This window comes from Stegostoma tigrinum, chromosome 34 (genome assembly GCF_030684315.1).
Source record: "Stegostoma tigrinum isolate sSteTig4 chromosome 34, sSteTig4.hap1, whole genome shotgun sequence".
Lineage (NCBI taxonomy): Eukaryota > Metazoa > Chordata > Chondrichthyes > Orectolobiformes > Stegostomatidae > Stegostoma > Stegostoma tigrinum.
In genome coordinates this window covers 2400978-2409539 of record NC_081387.1, presented here as the reverse complement: position 1 = coordinate 2409539, position 8562 = coordinate 2400978, and positions in this window count along the sequence as shown.

Here is an 8562-nt window from a genome sequence, read left to right as displayed (position 1 = left end):
TTTTTTGCTGAAATACCCCAGGTAATTCAGAAGATTTTAGGACAAAACTGATAAATGTTGATATCTATTCTTTTATTAGAGATATTATTGTCTCAATATAAAACATGTTAACACCAACTGCAGGCATTTTTTTGTGAAGTTGAAGCTTTAGATTATTTTGTATGAAACCCACTCTTATGGTCACAGTTGGAGGTTGTGGTCACAACTTTTATAGAGACATAGCCAGTGTTCAACACATATTGTTATCCCACCAGATAAATTACATCCCCATGTTAGTGGCTCATTACAAACCAAGAATCTGTTGTTGAGTTTTTATGGTCAATGTATCCTTTTGACTTGCTCGGTCATTTCGGCAGCAAGGTGAGGGGTTCAAGCTGCATGCTCGGAGCTGAATCCTGGCTGGTTTTGTCTCCAGCTACAGAGCATGGAAGGAAGCAGTGCACCACAATCCTGGATTTCACATCTCGGATTTGTGGAGGGTGCGCACACTCTTACATAGCTCACGGAAAACCAGAGTTGTGTATTATTCAGATTCTGATACTGTCAATGTTGGTAATTACTGTCATCCTTTGCTTATAGGTCAATTTCTCAGGATCTACTTTTTGTCAGATTTGGAGTTCCTCAAATGGTGAGTCTGGTGTTAATGAATTATGGAATGTTTACTCACAATTTGAATAAGTTGATAAAGTTGACCAATTTTTGCTCCTCTTCTGGCACCTCACTGCGGGCTTATACATTGGAGGACTTGGTGAAAGTCGCATCCATTCCGATAGATCACTCCCAGTGACATCTTCACATAAGAACGGAATGTGCTGGATAACGATTGCTATTTCCACACTTGGAATTTGTCAAATGTTTACCTGACTGAGACAGCAGCTGAAATAAATGAGGCTTTATTCACAGAGGACAATGATAAGCTTAAATCCCCACCCAATCAGCTGCTCTGCTTGGTCACCTCCATTTCTGTGGTCAGTTTCTCAAGTTTCAGGAAACTCTGAAAGTTCTGAGGAACGGTCACCAGAACTGAAACGTTAGATCTGTTTTCTCCTTCACAGATGCTGCCAGACCTGCTGAGCTTTTCCAGAAACTTCGTTTTGTTCTGGAAATTCAGGTTGCTACAGAAATATTTGGATTGACTGTGAGGGACGTCAATCAGAGAGCCCACCCACTCTGCCCATTCACTCCTCTTCCTCTTCCAGAGCTGGTTCACTTCTTACTGAAAATCAGATGAGATGGTGAGTGAGGTAGCAGATTACTTACAAATAGTATCCCACAATATCCGCACCAATCTTCAGGCAGTCTGACAATCCTGTGGGCAATCACGGGTGGAAATGTCCTTTATGCTTTCTGAGAAGATCCAGCTGAGAGAGCTGTTTACTCGGTGCTTTGACCTATTTATTGAAATTTCCCTTCTGATTTGCACTTTGAGTTTTGTTGAGGGTTCATTCCTGAATATGAGAAGGTGATGTGCAATTGTCTGCGAGGTTAAGTAGGGCAGAAGCTCTTGAATTTTGTATTATTGTACCCTACCCTAAGATAGAATCACACATGGTTTATCAACTGCTTTGTTAAGCTATCTGCTAACTTTCAAAGACTTTTTCACAAACAGGTCCTTGCACTCAACATACGAAGGGTTTAAAGAAACTGCTTTTGCACAAAGTCTATCCAGTTTGTAATGGTGTAACATCTATATATGATCTCTCAACATCCACACTTCTAGGAAAGCCAAACGATACAAAAAATGCAAAATCTTCAGCCAAATAAAAATAATTTCTGCAAACTCATCCTCAACTCTAAAAACAGTAGGCATACTTCATACATCAATTAGATACATCTGCCACTTTAACATTTTTTGGGCTTTCAGATTCAAAGGTCCATTTACTTTGATTCCTTCCTTCCACAGAGATTCTGATTCAGGAACCTATCATTGCAGCAGTACAGCTCCTATCTGTTTCACACTGATGTTGTGACCGCATTATATAAAACCCCTCCCTTCTAGAAAAGAATTTCAATCTGTTTTTACCTTTACCATGCAACTTAGCACATGCTGGGGGATTAATCTATACATGTGAGCAGTAAGAATGTGCATTTCTTTCAGCTCCTAGCATTGGCAACATGACTTCTCTCATGTACTTTATCATCATTTCCTTTGAAATGGATCATCATAACTGGCTCATCAGTTTTCCTTTCCGAATGATTGGCAATAACCCTTAGTCACAGCAAGTTGCCAACAAACTTAAGATTCTAGATTATGACTGCAAAGAATTCCCTCTCACTTTATTGCTTTTTAATGTTTTATAACTACAATCTTCATTCATTGCAATCCCCATTAGGTTGGATAATCTAGTATTTTGGCTTAATAATAACTGAAACGTGACACGTATCTAAGTCAATGTGGAACATGACAGAATTTCAAGTGTATACTGCCCTTGCCATCTTTGATGGCAAAATTTAAGGACTTACAAAGTGAGCAAATGATTTTGGCAAGAACTTTTTAAAAAAATAATTCAAGGGATGTGGTGTCCATCCCCAACTGCCTGTGAGAGAGTGATCGTAAGCTGCCTTCATGAACTGTTGCTGTAATTGATGTCGGGATACCCACAGGCTATTAGTACTGCAGTATATCCTACAGATAAATCACATTTCAAATATGAGACACTATGGTGTACAATGTACACGTTTTATGTTAGTAAATGTGGTACCAGTGAAGAGCACTGTCCAGCCCGAGGTAGCTTCAAATTTGTGTTACTGGTGATGCTCCCATCTGACAATTGGAGATTACTCTACTGTACTCCAGATACATGTCTTGTACATGGTGGACAATCTTTGTGAAATAAACAAGTGAGCCTTCTGTTGGAAAATATCAAGGTTGTGATCTAGCCTCAGATCGACATCAAATATCTGTTTAGTACAAGATGATTTCTAAACAGTGGCAACAAGGGTAGCAAGTGATGCGAACACCATCAGCCTGCAAGTTCCTCTCCACCACACAGCATCATGACTTGCCATTCCTTCGCTGTTGCTGGGGAGCAATGTTGCTGCCCCACAGCATCAGGGACTGATTCCAGCCTTAGGTGACTGTATGTGAAGTTTCCCAGTTTCTGCTTGGGTTTTCGTCGGGTATTCCAGTTTTCTCCCACAGTCCAAGGATGTGCAGATTAGGTGTACTGGCTATGCTAAATTGTTTGTAGTGCCCTGATATATGCATACCAGGTAGATTAGCCATGGCAAACATGGTGTTACGGGGATACAGTGGGGGCCGGGGTCTGGGTGGAATGCTCTTTGGTGAGTCAGTGCAGACTCACTGGGCCAAATGGCCTCTTTTAGCGGTTTTAGGATCCTATAATTCTAAGGCAGTGGAGAACACAAAAGTCTGGGAAGACTGAAAGCATGAGTCAATCTCACAAAAGCTACAGAATTAAAATGGCGCAATTACATTAGTCAGTATTTATCTATAGGCCACCAAATCATAGAAAGGGTGTAGAAGAACAAACTTGCTGTAAAATTACACAGAAATGACAACATTGAAGAATAGTTATATGGAGCACTTCAATTACCTAAATAAAAATATGGACACTGTTGGAATATGGGGCAGCAACAGGCAAATGCTCCTGGATTGTGCTCAAGAGAGTTTCCTACAGTCTAACAAGGAAGGAAGCATTATTAGATCTAGTCCTTAGATATGAATTGGTCAAATGGATTAAGTGTCAGTGAGAACATTTGGGAATCAGTAATCATTGTATCATAAGGTTCAGTATGGTGTTGGCAAATAACAAGCAATGATTCAGGGTAAGAAAAATGAATTCATGGAGAGATGACTTAAATGGGGCAAGAACAGAGCTGAGCAGGATTGATTGGAATAAGAGGCTGGTGGAAAAACCAGAAACTGAACAGTGCACTACCTTCAAAGAGCAGATAGTTAGGCTACATTTATGAATCATTCCTCTAATGCAAAAGGTAGGACAATCAAATACAGAATTCTCTGGATGACAACAGAGGTAGAAATTAATGAAAGAAAGAATGTGCTATGAGAGAAAATACAGTTGAGAATCAGCAGGAATATCAAAGGTTTATGGAGTGGTAAACAAGGAAAGGATGACTATGAGAAAAGACTAGCACTTAGTATGAAGGGTAATCCCAAAGTCTTCTATCAGCATATAAACAGTAAGAGAGTGATTGAACGAAGAAGAGTAATTGAAGATCAAGAGCAGATAAGATGCATTAAAGGATTCTGAAGGAAGTGAAGGCAGAAATTGCACAGGGTCTGGCCATAATCTTTCAGCCTTCCCTGGACTGTGGGGAAGTGCCAGACGACTGCAGTCTGGAGAATTGAGAACTTTATAACGTTGTTCAAAAAAAATGGTTGTAAGGCTAATCTCAGACCAGCCTGTTGAATTTTGTTTGCGGGAATGATTTGGAAACAACTTTTCAGGACAGAATTTTAGACACATGGAAAATTATGTGTTAATTAGGAAGAGTCACCATGGATTTCTAAAGGGGAAATCATGTTTAACTGACTTCCTGGAGTTTTTTGAAGCGCAAATGGAAAGGGTTGCTGAGGGTCATGCTTGTGACATGATACCAGATTTCCAGAAGGTATTTGATACAATGCCTCACAACAGATTTCGCTGTAGGTCACATTATAAAGGGGACACTGCCAACATGGTCAGAAAATGGACTCAGTGTAGAAAACAGGGTAATGGTCAATGGACCTTTTTTTCGGCTGGAGGATAGTTTGAGTGTCAGAATTGGGGCCCTAGCTTTTTCTGGTCTATGTATATTAATGATCTGGGTCTTTATGTACACAGGACAATTTCAAAGTTTGTAATTGACAGTAAACTTCAAAGAATTGTAAACTGTAATGAAGATGGTGTGGAGCACCACTAAGATATTTCCAAATTAGTAGAGTTGATAGATAGGTGGTAGATGAGGCTGAATGCAGAGAATTCTGAGATAATGCACTTTGGTCAGAAGAATATTGAAAGACACCATAAAATAACAGACACAATTCTAATGAGGGTGCAGGAGCAGAAGGACCTCAATGTGTATGTGCACAAATTATTGTCGATGGTAGGACAGATGGCAAGAGCAGTAAATAATGCATACAATGTTTCTGGCTTTTTTTAAAAATAGGAGTATAAAGTACAACATCAAGAAGGTGACATTGACTTTGTACAAGATACTTGTTAAAACTCAGCTAAGGTATTGTGTATAGTTGTAGGTAGCACATTAAAGGAAAGATGTATCTGGATTAGAAGGAGTACAGAAATAATCTACTGGTATTGTTGCTGGTGTGAGAAGCTTTGAGTTATTAGATTCCCTACTGTGTGGAAACAGGCCCTTTGGCCCAACAAGTCCACACTGCCCTTTGGAGCATCCCGCCCAGACCCATCCCCTTATAACCCACACACCCCTGAACGCTACAGGCAATTTAGCATGGACAATCCACCTAGCCTGCACTTCTTTGGACTGTGGGTGGAAACTGGAGCACCCAGAGGAAACCCACACAGACACAGGGAGAATGTGTAAGCTCCACACAGACAGTCGCCCGAGGCTGGAATCGAACCTGGGTCCCTGGTGCTGTGAGGCTGCAGTGCTAAGCACTGAAACACTGTGCCGCCTCTAGATTGAAGAAGTTGGCAATGTTCTCCTTGGGGAGAAGGTGGTTGAGAGGAGATCTGATTGAGATTTTCAAAATCATGGGTGGACTGGGCAGAATAGATAAAGTGAAACTGTTTTCACTTGTAATAAAAAACAAGGATGAGAGGTTATAGATTTAAAGTGATGGGCTAACAAAGTAAGGCCGGTGCGAGGAAACGATTTTTTCACAGGGTATGAAATGCACTGCCTGAAAATGTTGTGGAGACAGCTTCACTTGAGGAATTTGTTTTTGGATGCTGGTGGCATACAGGGAAATGGGGAAACGGCAGGAAATTTGCACCAGATAATAGAGCTGGTCTAGCTATTGGACTTCTACACCGTAAGACACCTGTGATTCCATAAGGTGAAGAATGTGTCAGGATTCTTAATGATTTCCTATTGTTGAGTTCAGTGTTTGGGAGCTGGTAATTACTTAAAGAACTGTGAACAATCCGTTCACTGTATTGAGAAGCTAGACGTTGCCTGTCTTTTCAAATCCCTCCAAGACCTCCTAGCACCCAATTTCTATCACATCCTTCAAATACAAAACTAAAACTTGCATTTGTATACAGCGTCTCATGGCCTTTGATGTCCCAAAGTGCTCTGCAGCCAATTAAACTGTTTTCAAGTGGGGTCACTGTTGTAGAAGATGCAGCAGTCAGTGTATGCGTCGCAAGTTCCCACAAGAAGCAATGTGTTTTTTTTTCCCTTTATTCATTCACGGGACGAGGGCATCACTGGCTAGGCAGCATTTATTACCTATCCCAAATTGCCCAAAAGGCAGTTAAGAGTCAACCATATTGCTGTGGATCTGGAGTCACATGTGGGCCAGACCAGGTAAGGATGGCAGTTTCCTTCCCTAAAGGACATTAGTGAACCAGATGGGCTTTTCCTGACAATTGACAATGGATTCATGGTCATTATTAGATTCTTAATTCCAGATGTTTATTGGATTCAAATTCCACCATCCACTCTGGTGGGATTTGAACCCAGGTCCCCATGACATTAAGTGGGTCTTTGGATTAACGGTCCAGCAATAATACCACCAGGCCTTGATTGAAGGATTAATGTTCAACAGGGATAACTCAAAATACTGCCAGGACATCTTTTACACTCACCATAGTAAGTGTACAAGGGGCCTTGGTTAAGAAGTGATTTGAAAGACAGCACTCTCTCACTGCAACGCTGTGGGGTCAGCCTCACTGCTCAAGACCAGAATGGACTTTATCCCACAGCCCTCTAACTCCCGGTGGGAGTGTGACCTCTGAGCAAAAGTTGCTGATCAGCACAGCCATCACCCCTCTAAGATCTCCACACTACTCAAATTTTGATCCCTTGTGGATTTCTGCTTTAATCATTCCATCACTTGTGGCTGTGCATTCAGCTGCCTGGGTCCTCAGCTCTGCAAGTCACTCTCTATGCCTCTCTCTACCTCTCAGTCCTTCTATAAGGCACTCCTTAAAATCCCCCACTTTAACCATCTTTTTGTCATCTGTGTGAAGATTACTTCGTGTGCTTCAGGATCAAGCATTGTTAATACTCCAACAAGTCAGCTTGGGACATTGAACTTTGTTAAAGGTGCTCCATAAACACAGGTTATTGGTTTGTAAAATTTGGAAAGTGACAAGACAAAAATAGGTTGAAAGACGAATGTTGTCACTGACACAAAGAGTCTGCAGAGGGGTTATAGGCACTTTTTTTATTGCTCACTCAATTAAACTTGGCAGGTTGAATATAATGTGGGGAAATGTGAGACTATTCACTTTGGCAGGAAGAATAGAGAAGCTGAATATTATTTAAATGAAAAAAGACTGCAGAAAGCTCTAGAACACTGGGATTTGGAAGTCCTGAACCATGAATCACAAAAAAAACTGACATCCAAGTTCGGTAGGTAATAGGAAAGGCAAATGGAATATTAGCCTTTATTTAAAAGGGAATGGAGTATAAAAGTAGGGAGTTCTGGAAAGGCCCTGATCAGACCAGAGCTGGAATATTGTGAAGAGTTTTGAACCCCTGATCTAGGGCAAGATGTACTGAAATTGGAGGCACTCCAGAAAATATTTAAATATTTAATATTTAATATTTATGGAGAGACTGTCAGAGGATGAGTAGGTTGGGCTTACAGTCATTGGAATTTAGAAGAATGAGAGGTGACCTCTCAAAGAAATGAAATGGAAGTCTTCACCGTCAAGGGCTGATGAGGCTAAGTAATTTATATATTCAATATGAAATATATTTTAAAGCAGTAAGAAAATCAAGTGTTATGGGGAAAAGGCAGGAACATGGAATTGAGGATTATTAGATCAGACATGATCTCATCGAATGGTGGAGCAGACACAATGGTCTATTGCCAGCTATTGTTCTGACTTATTACAGTCTCACATACATTCCACTGGAGCAAGGAAACCTCCTAAAACTCCTCTGATTTTGTTCGGAGCATCCAGGATTCAGTTATCAACCAAACACTAACACCAAGTCACGAGAGGAGATATGAGGACAGATTATCCAAATTATCCGGTGAGGTGTGTTTTAAGGTGTGTGTTAAATGAGGTAAGTGAGGTGACGAGGCAGAGAGGTTTAGAGAGTGAATTGCAGATTGTGAGGGCTCAACAGCTGAAGGCATGGCCACCAATGGTACAATGATTAAAACGGGGAGGGGTTCATGAGGCAAGATTGGACAAGTGCAGAGATCTTGGAAAGCTGGAGTCTGAAAACTAGGATATTGCAAAAGGGAGATTCTGTCATCTGTGTTGCGAGAGGGGCAGTATTAGGGGAGAGATGTTTCATTCAAGTGGGACTAGTGGGGAAGAGCTGCATGTTTAGAGGGGAAGAAATAGGGAGAGTTCCCTCCTTGGAAGGGATGATTTGTTACTGGACTTCGAAGTGATAATTCATCATTGTTTGCTTGGGCACCTCAAAGGG